Genomic DNA, 16690 nt, shown 5'->3' with positions numbered 1-16690 from the left:
TTGCCTCAAATAGTCAATCTGGCCCTGCAAGCCTCTGTTGAAATACAATTGAAACTCATCTCTGTCAGTATGGATGGAAAAGTGTTCATACAAAACTGAATGGCCCTTCTCTTTTTGTTTTCATTGAACTGACAGACGTCCATCATCAATTTAGGCCACCATTTGAGTGGTTAGGTAAGCACAAAATATTTGGGAGTATATTGCCAATGTCAATCAAGTCCGAATGATATTGTGTGGTAGGGGGTTGCACTTATATCAACCCATAGGTCAGTGTATTAACTACACAAATCTGAGCCAATGCATAATCATAAATAAACTATATTCGGAGGCTATTTTGAAGGACACCAGTTGATTGAACAATGTTGAACATGAGTCACGTAACTAGCCTTTCTACGTAGGTCACAAACCTTAAAAATCAGACTTTAGGCCTCCTGGGTGGCACAGTGGTCTAAGGCACTGCATCGTGGTGCCAGCTGTGCCACCAGAGACTCTGGGTTCGAGCCCAGGCTCTGTTGCAGCCGGCCGCGACTGAGAGGCCCATGGAGCGGCACACAATTGGCCTAGCATTGTCCGGGTTAGGGAGGGTTTGGCCGGCAGGGATATCCTTGTCTCATTGCGCACTAGCTACTCCTGTGGTGGGCCGGGCGCAGTGCACACTGGCCAGGTCGCTAGGTGTACAGTGTGTCCTTTGACACATTGGTGCGGCTGGCTTCCAGGTTGGATGCGTGCTGTGTTATGAAGTATTGCGGCTTGGTTGGGTTGTGTTTCGGAGGACGCATGGCTCCCGACCTTCACCTCTCCCGAGTCCGTGCGGGAGTTGTAGCGATGAAACAAGACAGTAACTACCAGCAATTGGATATCATGAAAAAGGGGGTAAAATCATTTTTAAAAATTACAAATCTGACTGACACATGGTCTGGAATCTCTCCATTCTCCATGAATTGATTTCTGAGGGGAGCAAGTAAAAAGTACAATCACACTTACAGACATGTACAGACCCCCCACGCACACCCACAAGCATGAACACACATACACATTCACGCACAATCCCACATCAACCCAGTGTGAGAAACAATAAACAGTCCACATTAATTAATGCATCTGATCACCGATCAATATCCAGCACCACATGCCCCTTGTCTGACACACAGTAGGGGTGTGTATCCCCTTCGTCTGACACACTCACACACAACAGGGGGTCTCTGTATGTCATAAAGGCCTATTCTCCAGATGGAGGCAATCTCAAATTGATGATGATGTATATTTTTTGTCATTCTAAAAAAGGGAATGAAACGGTGGCCCCATCAATGAGACTGCCTCTTAATTAAGAAATAAAGATTTTTCCCAGGCATGTTTCTCACCCAGATGAAAACACAATTCTACTGGGGCCAGCCAATCAATACTGCAAGTTTAAAGCAAGAGAAGTTTAGGCCCAGTCAGCTGACTGCCATTTCAGAGTGTGGGCCGGCAGAAAACAACGACAAAAACATTAAAAAGATTATTGATTCAGCTGAAGACAGCTCTCCTCAGTTGGAGCATAAAGTCTTTCTACGATTACCATTATATACAGTAAGGTCTTTATGAGAAAGCAAGTAGACAGCGACAGGCAGGGGGAAGGAGCATGTGTCTCTTATCCGTCCAGAGCTGTGAATGATTCAGTTTACTTACCAAAAGTTTGGGAAGGTGAAGTGGCTGGAAGTCACCTTTCAGTGGAGTGCATTTCAGCGTCTATGACGTCCATTTCAGTATCTGTGCCGTCCACTTGTGAGTGCTTATCCTCGGACTGGGTCATGGTGTCTGGAGGAGAGGGGGGGGGGCAGGAGGGAGGAAGAGGGGGAGGAAAGAAGAAAGAGAGCAAGAGAGAGAGCGAGAGAGTTAGAGAGAGAGAGAGAGAGAGAGAGAAAGATAGAGAGAGAGAGACGATATTGAAGTTTGGATCAGTCCTTGTTGAAACTACTGTACACTCATAGAAAAAGGAGGCTATATAGAACCTAAAAGGGTTATTTGGCTGTCCCCATAGGATAACCTTTTTTGGTTCCAGGTAGAACCCATTTGGGTTCCTATGGTGACAGCTGAAGAACCCATTAGGAACCCTTTTTTTCTAAGAGTGTATTGATATTGCATTCTCAACATCTGTCTAAATTATAGGTACCATGATACACTGAGCTAAAAATAACCCATTAACAATACACCTCATGAACTGAACAGAGAACCTTGGAATACTGTGTTGAAATACAATAACAAAAGTCCCTAAAAAAGGACTGGACCTACAGAAAAATGTCTCTCCGTCACCTTTAGAAGGCAAAAAAGTTCAAACTCATCTTTGATGCCTTTCAGATATGTGCTGGAGTTGATTTGCTGTTAAAGCTTAAATACAGGCTCAGTAGTGACTGTAGACTTAACACCATTCTTTGGGTAACTACGTAAATCAGCTCTCAGAAGACTCAATTCATCTGATTACATCACGCCTATCTGTATTTGTATTTGTTATACATTTACATTTAAGTCATTTAGCAGATGCTCTTATCCAGAGCGACTTACAAATTGGTGCATTCACCTTATGACATCCAGTGGAATAGCCACTTTACAATAGTGCATCTAAATCTTTTAGGGGGAGGGGGGGTGAGAAGGATTACTTATCCCCATAAGCTGCTGCCAAGGAAGCAAAATTAAGGTAGTTATACAATTTTAAAAACATTACAATACATTCAAAACAGATTTCACAACACATTAAGTGTGTGCCCTCAGGCCATAACTCTACTACCACATATCTACAACACAAAATCCATGTGTAAATGTGTGTATAGTGCATATGTTATCGTGTGTGTATATGTATTGTGTGTCTGTGCCTGGGTTTGTGTCTCTATTCCATAAGTTATATTTTGATCAATTTTTTAAATCTAATATTACTGCTTGCATGAGTTACTCGATGTGGAACAGAGTTCCATGTAGTCATGGCTCTATGTAGTAATGTGTAGTCTGTTCTGGACTTGGGGACTGTGAAGAGACTGTGTCCAAGCTGTGTGCTAGTAGTTCAAAAAGACAGCTTGGTACATTCAACATGTCAACACTTCTCACAAATACATTGTAGTGATGAAGTCAATCTCTCCTCCACTTTGAGACAGCAGAGATTGACATGCAAAATATTCATGTTAGCTCTCTGAGTACATCCAAGGGCCAACCGTGCTGCCCTGTTCTGAGCCAATTGCAATTGTCCTAAGTCACTCTTTGTGGCATCTGACCACACAACTGAACAGTAGTCCAGGCGCGACAAAAATAGGGCCTGTAGGACCTGCCTTGTTGATAATGGTGATAAGGCAGATAATGGTGATAAGGCAGAGAAGCACTATATTATGGATAGATTATGGATTCTCCCCATCTTAGTTTACAATCCAGGGTTAAAAGCGTCTGCTAAATGGCATATATTATTATTATTATTATTACTCCAAGCAATAATTTCCACATGATTCATTACAATAGTTAGTTGAAGTTTAGGGTTTAGTGAATGATTTGTCCCAAATACACTATTTTTACCTTAGGACTAATATTTCGGACTAACTTATTCCTTGCCACCCATTCTGAAACTAACTACAGCTCTTTGTTGAGTGTTGCAGTCATTTCAGTCGCTGTAGTAGCTGACGTGTATAGTGTTGAGTCATCTGCATACATAGACACACTGGCTTTACTCAAGCATGTCGTTATTAAAGATTGAAAAAAGTACGGGGCCTAGACAGCTGCCCTGGGGAATTCCTTATTCTACCTGGATTATGTTGGAGAGGCTTCCATTAAAGAACACCCTCTGTGTTCTGTTATACAGGTCACTCTTTATCCACAATATAGCAGGGGGTGTATAACACATATATGTTTTTCCAGCAGCAGACTATGATCGATAATGTCAAAAGCCGCACTGAAGTCTAACAAAACAGCCCCCAAAATCTTTTTATCATCAATTTCTCTCTGCCAATAATCAGTCATTTGTGTAAGTGCTTGTTGAATATACTTCAATATAAGCGTGTTGAAAGTCTGTTGTCAATTTGTTTACTGTAAAATAGAATTGTATCTGGTCAAACACAATTTTTTTCCAAAAGTTGACTCTGCTATTTGAGAACCCCTAAAGGGGGCTTTACTATTCTTCGGTAGCGGAATGACTTTTGCTTCCCTCAAGGCATGAGGGCACACACTTTCTAGTAGGATTATATTGAAGATATGGCAAATAGGAGTGGCAATATCGTACGCTACTATCCTCAATAATTTTTCATCCAAGTTGGCTTGTCATTGTTGACAGACAACAATCATTTTTTCACCTCTTCCACACTCACATTACGTTACAATGATTGTTTTTCATAATTTGGTCAGTTATACTATGATGTGTAATGTCAGCGTTTGTTGCTGGCATGTCATGCCTAAGTTTACAAATCTTACCAATTAAAAGTAATTAAAGTAGTTGACAATATCAGTGGGTTTTGTGATAAATTAGCAATCTGATTCAATGAATGATGGAGCTGAGTTTGCCTTTGTGTCCAAAATGTCATTTAAGGTGCTCCAAAGCCTTTAACTATCATTCTATATATAATTTATCTTTGTTTCATAGTATAGTTTCTTCTTCTTTTTGTTATTAGATTTAGTCACATGATTTCTAAATCTACGTTTGCCAATCGATTGTGCTGCCAGACATATTGCCATACCTTTTTTCCTCATACCTCTCAACCATACAATTTTTCAATTCTTCATCAATCCAATGGAATTTAACAGTTTTTACAGTCATTTTCTTAATGGGTGCATGCTTATTAGTAACTGGAATAAGCAATTTTATAAATTTGTCAAGTCCAGCGTTGGATACTGCTTTAAAGCAAATTTCTGCCACATTAGGAAAGATGTGATCAATACATGTTGATGATTTAATTCCTGTGCTGTTAGTAACTACCCTGGTAGGTTGACTGATAACCTGAACCAGGTTGCCGGCACTGGTTACAGAAAATATACCTCTCTGTTAATATCACATACTGTACATTATCAAGCATTTCACACATATTATCCAGATAGAGACTGTTAGCACTTGGTGGTTTATAGCAGCTTCCCACAAGAATGGATTTAGGTGAGGCAGATGAACCTAGCCATATTACTTCAACAGTATTTAACATGAGATTCTCTATAACATTTGCAGAAATGTGGTTTTTAATATAGACCGCAACACCGCCCTCATTGGCATTTCTGTATTTTCTGTAGATGTTATTACTGTCACGACTTCTGCCGAAGTCGTTGCCTCTCCTTGTTCGGGCGGTGCTCGGCGTTCGACGTCACCGGTCTTCTTGCCATCATTGATCCATTTTTCATTTTCCATTGGTTTTGTCTTGTCTTCCCACACACCTGTTTTCAATCCCATTCATTACCTGTTGTGTATTTAACCCTCTGTTTCCTCATGTCTTTGTCAGAGATTGTTTATTGTCAGTGTAGTGTTGTTTGTATAGGTGCGCGACGGGTCTTCGAATCCATATTTGTTTATATTCATTTTTCTATTTAGTGTTATGGAGCATGTTACTTGGACATATATTAAAAGACTCCATTTTACACTCCGTTTGACTCTCCTGCACCTGACTTCCCTGCCACCTATACACATATCTCTGACAATTATCATGTATTGCTACCACTGTATCAGAGATAGTCAGAATATGAATATCATCTGTTACTAGCAAGTTATTGACTCATGAACCTTGTTTCTTAGGCTACAAATGTCAATGTGGGCTATTTTTAGCACTTTTTTTGGATGCTTGATTGTTGTCATTGCTTTACTGGGAAGCTTAGCAGAAGTAGACATGCTCATGTTATTTATGTTAGTGCAGGATGAGCTGCACACAGTGGACTTCCTACTATGACACACCACCTGAGTGCTAACAGTAGAACTCTTGTTTATAGGCACATGATTACTGTATACAATAGCAGTGGGGTCAGCAGAGACATTCAGGGCATTTAGAGGGACAAAAATTAGGTTACTTACATTGTATCTTCCAACACCCCTGGGATAATGTACATTTGCTGAAACATTATGACAACTGATCAACACAATGGAAGGGATTAAGTGAGCTGGGCTTAAGGCCATTATATAAATAATTGTCGCTGTGAAAGGATCCAGGAACCCAAATGATTTGGGTGGATACCATCGTAATTATAAAATGAGCTTTGTCTCCAGAAGGAAGCAAAATTGTCAATAAATGTTTTACCCACAGAGCTGCAGTAGTCTCGTAGCCAGTTATGGAGGGCTAAAAGTCTGCTGAAACGTTCAATGCCACGATTTAGGGAGGGTAGAGGGACAGATATTATTTTTAATTTTTTAAATTTTTTTATTTCACCTTTATTTAACCAGGTAGGCTAGTTGAGAACAAGTTCTCATTTGCAACTGCGACCTGGCCAAGATAAAGCATAGCAGTGTGAACAGACAACACAGAGTTACACATGGAGTAAACAATTAGCAAGTCAATAACACAGTAGAAAAAATGGGCAGTCTATATACAATGTGTGCAAAAGGCATGAGGAGGTAGGCGAATAATACAATTTTGCAGATTAACACTGGAGTGATAAATGATCAGATGGTCATGTACAGGTAGAGATATTGGTGTGCAAAAGAGCAGAAAAGTAAATAAATAAAAACAGTATAAAAACAGTATGGGAATGAGGTAGGTGAAAATGGGTGGGCTATTTACCTATAGACTATGTACAGCTGCAGCGATCGGTTAGCTGCTCGGATAGCTGATGTTTGAAGTTGGTGAGGGAGATAAAAGTCTCCAACTTCAGCGATTTTTGCAATTCGTTCCAGTCACAGGCAGCAGAGTACTGGAACGAAAGGCGGCCAAATGAGGTGTTGGCTTTAGGGATGATCAGTGAGATACACCTGCTGGAGCGCGTGCTACGGATGGGTGTTGCCATCGTGACCAGTGAACTGAGATAAGGCGGAGCTTTACCTAGCATGGACTTGTAGATGACCTGGAGCCAGTGGGTCTGGAGACGAATATGTAGTGAGGGCCAGCCGACTAGAGCATACAAGTCGCAGTGGTGGGTGGTATAAGGTGCTTTAGTGACAAAACGGATGGCACTGTGATAGACTGCATCCAGTTTGCTGAGTAGAGTGTTGGAAGCCATTTTTTAGATGACATAGCCGAAGTCGAGGATCAGTAGGATAGTCAGTTTTACTAGGGTAAGCTTGGCAGCGTGAGTGAAGGAGGCTTTGTTGCGGAATAGAAAGCCGACTCTTGATTTGATTTTCGATTGGAGATGTTTGATGTGAGTCTGGAAGGAGAGTTTGCAGTCTAGCCAGACACCTAGGTACTTATAGATGTCCACATATTCAAGGTCGGAACCATCCAGGGTGGTGATGTTAGTCGGGCATGCGGGTGCAGGCAGCGATCGGTTGAAAAGCATGCATTTGGTTTTACTCGCGTTTAAGAGCAGTTGGAGGCCACGGAAGGAGTGCTGTATGGCATTGAAGCTCGTTTGGAGGTTTGATAGCACAGTGTCCAATGACGGGCCGAAAGTATATAGAATGGTGTCTTCTGCGTAGAGGTGGATCAGGGAATCGCCCGCAGCAAGAGCAACATCATTGATATATACAGAGAAAAGAGTCGGCCCGAGAATTGAACCCTGTGGCACCCCCATAGAGACTGCCAGAGGACCGGACAGCATGCCCTCCGATTTGACACACTGAACTCTGTCTGCAAAGTAATTGGTGAACCAGGCAAGGCAGTCATCCGAAAAACCGAGGCTGTTGAGTCTGCCGATAAGAATATGGTGATTGACAGAGTCGAAAGCCTTGGCGAGGTCGATGATTATAGGGTGTTTGTTGGTGTCAAGCAGTGACCCAATCAGTTCTTTAACATCCATCTTGAGCTGTTCTGAGCTGCCCTTCATAATGTAATTGAATCCCACATGAACTATGATAGACTCAATTTCCTGATGCTGGTTTAAAATGTTTGGGAGCAGCTTATTGATGTCCTGTACTTGTGATCCTGTATAGCACAAAGTTTTTGCTCCAGGGACTGAGACATATCTCGTCACTGAACTGCTGAACGCAATGGCCGGAGGGAACGGAGAAATCCGCACATTTCTACCCCTCACACAATTCGTTGAACCTTTCACAGGTCCACGAGAAGCTCACTTCAAATGGCTTCCATTGCCCACTGGGTTGCATATGTTAAACAAACAGTCTCTTCATAGACCTACTGTCACTGACTCCCGTGCACCAGTTCCGGGGGTCTACGTCACCGGACCCTAGGCATCCCTGAACTGTCTCATTACACACACCTGATTCCAATTCCCCTGATTAGTAATTGTATATATGTGCCCTCTGTTCACCATTGTCTTGTTGGTTATTGTACCCATGTCAGCTGGTCTGTGAGTACCTGTGCTTTGTGTTTTTGGCTTTCGTGCTGCATGTATTGTGCCCTTGTTATTACGGGTCATGTCCTGTGTATTGTTGTGCATTTTCTATTACGGATCTCGCACCGTGTAGTGTGTTGCAGGTCTCGTCCCGTGTATTTATTAGAGGTTTTATCTCGCTCATTAAGTTGGGGTTACATTCCTGTGTTTTTGTATAGGTGTTTGTTTTGGGCTTCGTCCCCGTGCCTTAGGGCTTCGTCACCCCCCCTATTACGAATTCCTGTGCCTGAATCCAATCATTTATACAACGTGATACCTACTGATACTTGCTCTGCATTGCCTGATATGCAAACAAAGGAGAATTTATGACATCTGATTAAATAAGTCTTCTAGTTAAGAGAAAATATGAACCCCCTATCAACCCATAAAAAAATAGCACTGGTCATGATTGAGTTCCAAGACTAAAACATCTTTGCTGAAGAAAGGGTCTGTTGAGGGAGACACTCAATGAGAATGGGCCAATGACAAGCTGGATGGGACCTTATTAGAAGCACAATAGGATTTCTATACAGGTAGCTGACTACAGTATTATAGTAACAGTACTACAGCAGATGTAAAACAATTAATTTCCTGTGCTGATTGTATTGGAAGGTCCTTTCATCGCATGTTGCACTTGACCGATGGGCTAGATCAATAGATCAATATTGCTGCATATTAGTGATAATAAAAAGGAATAGCTTCTGTATTGACAAACATCATCATCAACACAAATTCTGTATGTAGCTAAATATTTTCCACTTACTTTGTAACCATTAATTGGTTGTCTATTGACATACTGTATGACCAATTCTCATTCTCCCCAAAAACAGTCCTTTTACAGTTAGTGCATTCCAACAAGACATGGTATTTCATTTTAAGATCAGTGACCTCACTTAGCTAATTATAGGCAGCTTTTGGCTGAGTATTCAAAGACATTCATATGATTGCCATAAAAAGGATATGGAGTTAAAATGAGACAATGAACATGTTCCCAGCTTCCTTCCTTAATCTGAAGAGAAAGGCTAATGTGACTCTTAATATGCGTGAAGCATGAATAGGATTACTTTTTCTCCATAATGAGAAATGGAAATCATCTGACATGAGACTTTCTAACACAAGAGGCCATTGCTAATCTAAGTGTGCATGTGTGTGTGAGGTGTGTCCATGTGAGCATGTGTTTGTGTGTAAGTGCCTGTGAGTGTGTGTGTGCGCGTGGGTGGGTGAATTCACGTCATAATAAGGTCATAGTAAGGTTAGAAGAATAACTTATTTAAGTTTAAGTATTTATAATTGGTCAGAATTATCATCGAAAGGGTTCTCAGGGAGTATTGGTTATTAACATTAAATGAACTAAACGGGACATGTCCATAGTCCTCTTGACATTATCTCATTAGTTTCATTCATTATTTTCATAACATATGTAACACACAGCTACCCTTGCTCAAAATATAAGCTACAGTGGCTGTCTGTCTGTGCTCTAGCCAAACGGCCTGTCGAATTCAGTTGACAGTCCGGGGGAGCGTAACATCTACAGGACACAACCTTGGTTTTAATTAAGCCTCAGCGAGCCCATATTCCTCTCTCTCAGCACACAGCTAGAGGAGAATTCACAAGCTGGGTCGTATTTATGTAAGCTCAGGCATTCCTTTTTTAAAGAGTAGTCTTATCTTGCCCAACTAGGGTATAACTTCTATCTGCTCTGCACATATACTGGCTGATACCACATTGATAACCCATTTCACTGACTGTTTGTCTTCATCTTACCCTGGAGGGAGAAAAACTGTATGGAACCACATGTTTTGGGACCTACCATTTTCAGTGGTCCCAAATGGTCTCACAGTGATTTAAAGTGGAACTGACAGCATTTTAGCAACATTCAATCTTATTAAAATATTTTCATATACAAGCGAGTACAAGCGAGCACCTAGATATGTTAATTTTCACATTTTCAGCAATTCATAGAATGTTTGGGAATGACGTATAGCAAGGCATTTGTGAAAACTCAATAGAAATATAGAGTGGGAAACGGCCGTGCGTTTGGACAATTAATAGACATTGCAGTAAATAAAACCGAATAAAAACATCTGTCCTGTCCAGGACTGGTGTCTACACAGACCGGTGCACCATAGCCAATCAGAGCTACAGTAGGCCTATTTGCAAATAAGCCATTTGCCACATGGGCCTGTAATAATTAACTTTAAACTGCACTGTGTGTTAACATGCAGTAGAAAAATTCCACAAAATTTACCTGAATTTTCTGCAAATATGCAAACACCACGGGAGTCCTCTGACATTTTGGAACTTTACAATCCAATTGATCAAACAACCATAAAAAGGTAATCACTCTCTCCCTCAGTTGTCTATGCACATCGTCCTTCTGCAGTTTGCCTGCCAAATTGTGCCAATGCATGCTCGTCCCAAACCACTTTTTGACAACTGAATGGGAACTTGCCTGCCTGCTCATTTGATGGATGCATTTGATACATTTGATTGACAACTAAGAGATATGTTAGCGATTCACATGTATTACTAGCTAGCTAAATGACACCTGCAGCATCTCAGGCTTTAGCCAAAGAAAAATGATATGAGGGGGAAAAGTCGGTCAGCAGCTAGTTAGCTAACGTTAGGCTCTGTGTTTTTAGCTTGCTAAATAAATAGCTAGTTACATCAATAGAAACGCTAGCCCAGGGGTGTCAAACTCAATCAGTGCACTGAAAAAACTATTAATTCGCCGGGCCAGATATAGCATATTTACAGTATTTGTTTTTTACATGCAACTGCTACCCAAACGTGCCATTTTTTTTTAATTTTTTTTTAAAATATGACCCTTTATAATGTCCACTTACAGTATGTACATATATAGCATTTTAACGTATTAAAACAGAAAAGAGCTAAATAATACTTGTCCAGCCTTTGTAGTTGAGTAGCAAGTAGCCAGGCAAGGCTATTGCTCAGATGTTGATGTCATAGGCCTACATGTTTTTCCTTTGCATGGTGTTTTGTTGCAGGTTTAGTTTTTTGGTTATTCATGGTCAAGCTTTAAAAACCAAAGCCAGTCTACAACATTTTAGTAGCCTAGCTAGGACTGTGGCATGTGTCTGTCTGTACACTTCCCTTCCTCTGCTTGCTGTAAAGGGGACACACAAAAGTGGCACAATTGACTTTGAATGCACTGATGCCAGGGCATCAGGCTGCAATTTCATAAAGTAGATGACTCAACTGCTGACTCCTTTATAATCGCTTGTGTGTCCTATTCGACCCGCGGGTCTTGTATTTGACACATGCGCTAGCCTATTAGCCATGTTATGACTGACTCATTGCCCTTGCTAATTTGATTTTATTGACATTTCCAGCCTTAGTTACAGTTGTCCGTTTTTGTTCAAAGTATTGAGTCATTGAAACTGAAACAGTGCATTCTGAATTCAGGAAGCAAACAATGTACCAGGCCAGCTGTGATTTACAACCTGCAATATTTTTTGGGACTACCAAGAAATGTATTGGTAAATTATATGAATCATGCATTGAACTGCATCGATCTATTGCCTTACTGCACACCATGGAATTTTGCATCAAATAGAACCTATTTTTAAAACCTCTTATAAAGTTGGTTTTGAAGCATAAACTGAGAATTTGATATTTTTGATTGATATTATGATTGTCTGTTTGTTCATATCTGCAAAGTAGTTAAAACGTTGACTGTTCCACTTTAAGAGGTCTGAGGTCCAACGTGACATCATAAAAAAGGGCCTCAAACCTGAAACCTTGCGTCATGACAACAACAAGGGCACACATGGTACTGGATATCTCCTAACTAAAAGCTTTTAAGACAAGATAACACCCACATTTTACATATGTGTTAAACCACCTACAACGATGCTTACTTGATTCGTTGATAGGTAATAACCAAGGTAAGTCAGGGCTTAGTGCATGTCTAATAAATACCTCAGTATGGTGAATTGATGGCGTACTGAGGTGTATATTCTGTCCAGCTGTGCTACCGCATAGGGGAATATGTGAGAGGGGGTGAGTCAGGGGTGAGAGTTTGATCACTCACCTTGAATTATTGTGTGAATTGAATCACTTTCTCTAATCTAAATTACATAACTGTCAGTCTCACTGACCAAAAGCTATTCTACTCTATAATATGATTCCCCAACTGGCGGCCCACAAGCAATTGTATTATTATTATTAAAAGACATAAAGACTGTAAAACCACAAGCCAACCAGCTCCAAGGGATTTTAATTTTGGAAATCTGTTCCAAAGTATTCCCAAGCATAATAGAGAGAGATATTGTATATGTGATCGTAAGCAAGGTTTGAAATGATTGTTTTAGTCAAATATTATTTTTGTTTTGGGCTTATTGCAGTCAATTTGCAGACTACAAATTATCCGCTCAAGAAAAAATCAGCCCGCGGCTGAATCTAGTTGACGATCCCTGCTCTATCAGGAGTGGGGAAAGTCACAAGGTTAGGTGGACAATTGGAAGATGAGTTAAGTCACATCTCTGAAAATAACATGTTATAATGTAGGCTACAGTACATCCTATGAGTTAATGTTTTCATCACTTAGATTCCATGAGTAATGGTCCCCACATAAGGATACAACAGCCATAAGGAAAACCCATATACAACACTCGGCCATGTGTAGCATCCCACATCAGTCTCCTCTTCTGTTTACTTCAAGGAGCGACTATATAAACCTCATGACAGAGAAAGTGGTGCCAGCGGTCTTGAAGTCACAGCCATGTTTCATAATGTAACATAAACACAACAGACATGAATTTAAAACTATCCATCCACTTATAAGCCTGTCTCTGAATTGTGTGGGCAAGAATCAGAGAGCTTTTATCAATGGCTTTGTGACAGCAAATAAGCACTATTATATTGACCAGGCCACCCTTACTGTTTGGCATGCAGTTTAATTAGACTGCTTTTAACTAAGAAGGGAATATCAATGTGGGATATTTGAACCTGTGTCAGTCAAGTCCCACCCTCTGCTGAAATTGTACTGGGCTTCCATTGAAATGCAGGTGCAATGGTTCTCCAGCTGACATGAGACATGTCAGGATCATTTTCCAAGGCAGATAGGCTCCTTCTTTCCTTAGCCACAGAGACATACTGAGTCCTGGCACATTCATGAATGATACAAATGAATGATGTTACTGAAATATAACATTTGTAGTGAAAATCCAGTAAATGATGTTGCTGTCAGTCTATATTAATAAACTTAATTTACTCTCTGATGCCCTCATGATGAACTTCATAAACAACATGAATAATCAGAACTCTAGCAAAATCCTATTTACCCCTTAATTGAGAGCATGCTAATATCTGAGTGAATACCTTTAATAATCTAATATAATCCTTGAAAGTGTTACTTTACATAATCCTTCCAAGAGAGCAAAGGAGATAGATACTTTGAGTGTTAGCCAAAGTGGGGCATACACCTTTATACTGTTTTCTAAAGCTCTTTATCTTGAGGAAGGTCAAACAAACCCACTGTCTCCACTGTCACAGTCAATTTAGGGCCACATATTGAATGTTAAAAGAAAATGAACCTATCCTTAGGGATTACTTGGAGGCTATTTGAAGGAAGGATGGCAGTGCAGGTTCCACAGATGGACAGGGATATAATACATGTTCTCAAAGCCGAACACTGTACATAAACATTTACAATACAAAATGCAGTTAGGAGCACTGCTTGGTTGATGCACTGAAGGATTTGAAAGTACTTGGTTAGACGGCACGATGTAGAGCTCCTACACTTTCAACTTCCTACTGGGCACAGACATCAATTCAATGTCTATTCCACTTTGGTTCAACAAAATGTTTTTTAAATGATGAGGAAACAACATTGATTCAACCAGTGTGTGCCCAGTGGGTTGTTCTTCATGGATTGGATGTCAAATGTTAACTGCATTTCCAAATCTTTACAGAGGATTCATTTACACTTGAATTCTACTGGGTGTTCCAAAGGTGAAATCCTCCCTTCTGGCTAAGGCAGTAACCGTGGAGTGGGCTTAAAGCATGTTCGTAGGTGTGTTTACTGACCTTGCCCTGTATGAAACTGACACTGAAGGAATAATTGACAGTGTATAAAAGTCAAGTATCATAGTGGTATAAACTGCCAGGAGGTGGATATGACAGTCAGCAATAGTCACCAGCCACTGAGATAAAAATGCAACCATCACATCAGACTTCACGACTTCAACCTTCACATCATCTGAAGGAAGAGGATGCCTAACGACTCTGAACTTCATTCCGCTGCTCTTTCGATCGCTACATACATTTGGTCTGAAACTGAAAGACTAAAAGTTGTTTGTGTGACTTCAAAATGAGAGACATTGTTTGCACAAAAACAAATTCATCAGCGATTGGATAATCTTTAACAAGTACAAACAATCAGAGTATCAAAGTTGATAACGTCATCGTGTATGCCGGCTCTGGCCCAACCCATCGGTTTCAGGGACCAATTGGAACATTTAGAATGTGTTCACATTCTAGAAATTGTAGTGGAATGAGGCAAATCCAGCATCATGGTGGAGAAGAAACATCAGTTGAGGAGAGATGTGGATGGGTAGCCAGGCAAGGGAAGCATGGGAAATAACTCATAAGCATAATGCTGAAGTTACACACGCTCCTAATGTTTATCTGGCTGGCCTCACTCAGCTCAGGTCAATAGATTACAAATGATCTCCTTGGCAGGGAATGAAAGCTAAGTATAAATCTTGATATTGGGTCCTGCAGTCCCAAAATACTCTACTTTAATTCAGAAAATGGAGAAAGAGACCGAGTGAGACAGATTGCAGTGGATATTTCAATTCAAAAACCAACCCAAACCTTTTCTCATTACACTTTCAATATAGAACTGTAGGACTGGGCTGTAAAATGAAGAACTTGAATGTGGTTGCTGCCTAGCCAAGATCCTTAGTATGACAGTGCTGACCATTGGAGGATAGACTTAGCATCCCATAACAAGACAACTAGGAATTATTCCTTTACAATAATAAATGCCCTACACTATCCCTTATAGTGATGACTGTTGTGTTGTTTATGGTGAAAATTCCATTAAGAACTTTCTGATACAGATTATTTTGTGTTTCTTTCCCTTACAATCAAAACATAGTATGCCTATAACTCAATGCACTGCTTTTGACATTTTTGTCATATTTAGGGCCAAATGTGAGCAAATTCAAAACGTGTGATTAATCACAATGAACTCATGCCATTCACTTGATTAATTATTTTATTTGTTTGACAGGCCTAATTTCAACCACTATACGAATTCTAATGAGGAAGGTCCATAGGCAGAATGTTTGTAAAGAATTAGCCTGGCTGGCACAACCCACGTGACTAGTGACTACACAGTGAAGAAGAGCTGTGACTCACTGGTCTGGACAGGAGGGTGTGTAAAATTAGATATTCACTCAGAATTTGACCAAATGTTTTGATTGGTCTTCTTATGCACGCTATTTGCATGTGCAATGTCCCTCACGCTTCCACGTCAATTTCCTACGCCCCCCACCAGAGATAAGTAAACAAGCCGGAAGCTAAAGTTAGAAAAACTCTGATGGAGCTTTCTGAAAAGGAGATAGACAGACGACACTGCCACATAGTAATGACCGACCATTTTTTGTTTTTCACCATTTTGATCATTTGTGCGAGGGGAGGATGTAATGGCAGTCTTGCCAACATGCTTTGAGAAAAGCCTAATTTTCCAACAAGCTAGTTCTAGTCTTCAAGAAGCTAGGAAAAGAGACTCAAATTCTGACTGCCGTGTCACCGCTAAAGGCTGTGCTGGACGAAGTTACCAAATCCACAAGGCAACAGCCATAGGTTTTAGAGCAGTGGTTGTGGAGGAAGACAAGAATGCTATATGGGAGGGTGCATATGACCTTGTCTTCGAAAGTCCGGGAGCTGGTTGGCGATGACTGGGAGAGAAGTGATGGCCTCAGTCCTATACAGCTCCAAAATCATAGTGATGACACACCAGTGAATGATTGATTGAAAGTTGTCTATTTGTACAAACGTAATGAGTAAGAAGTGCATAGTAATCAAATGTGCTTTTATCTCTTTATAATGTCACCAATTATACATTTATTCTGAATGAGGATGGGAATTAAGAATCTATAGCCTACTTTTTATCACAGCACTCAAACAACAGTATCTTTCTGTATGGGTCAGGGCTCAAAATGAAAACCTTCAAATCAAATCAAATTTTATTGGTCACATACACATAGTTAGCAGATGTTAATGCGAGTGTAGCGAAATGCTTGTGCTTTTA

General features: G+C 40.5%; 1 protein-coding gene across 1 annotated transcript in view; it reads right to left on the bottom strand.

Annotated features, from left to right (window-relative positions):
* The window catches only part of LOC118369778 (muscarinic acetylcholine receptor M3-like), a 110002-nt gene that overhangs the window by 57181 nt on the left and 36131 nt on the right, over positions 1-16690 (bottom strand). The window contains exon 2 of the mRNA XM_035754470.2: positions 1669-1797. The gene's annotated coding sequence lies outside the window, so the exon portion shown is untranslated. The remainder of the gene's footprint in view (positions 1-1668; positions 1798-16690) is intronic.

This window comes from Oncorhynchus keta, chromosome 36, assembly GCF_023373465.1.
Source record: "Oncorhynchus keta strain PuntledgeMale-10-30-2019 chromosome 36, Oket_V2, whole genome shotgun sequence".
NCBI lineage: Eukaryota > Metazoa > Chordata > Actinopteri > Salmoniformes > Salmonidae > Oncorhynchus > Oncorhynchus keta.
Note: the sequence above shows the minus strand (reverse complement) of the source record. Positions and strands in the feature narration are given on the sequence as shown.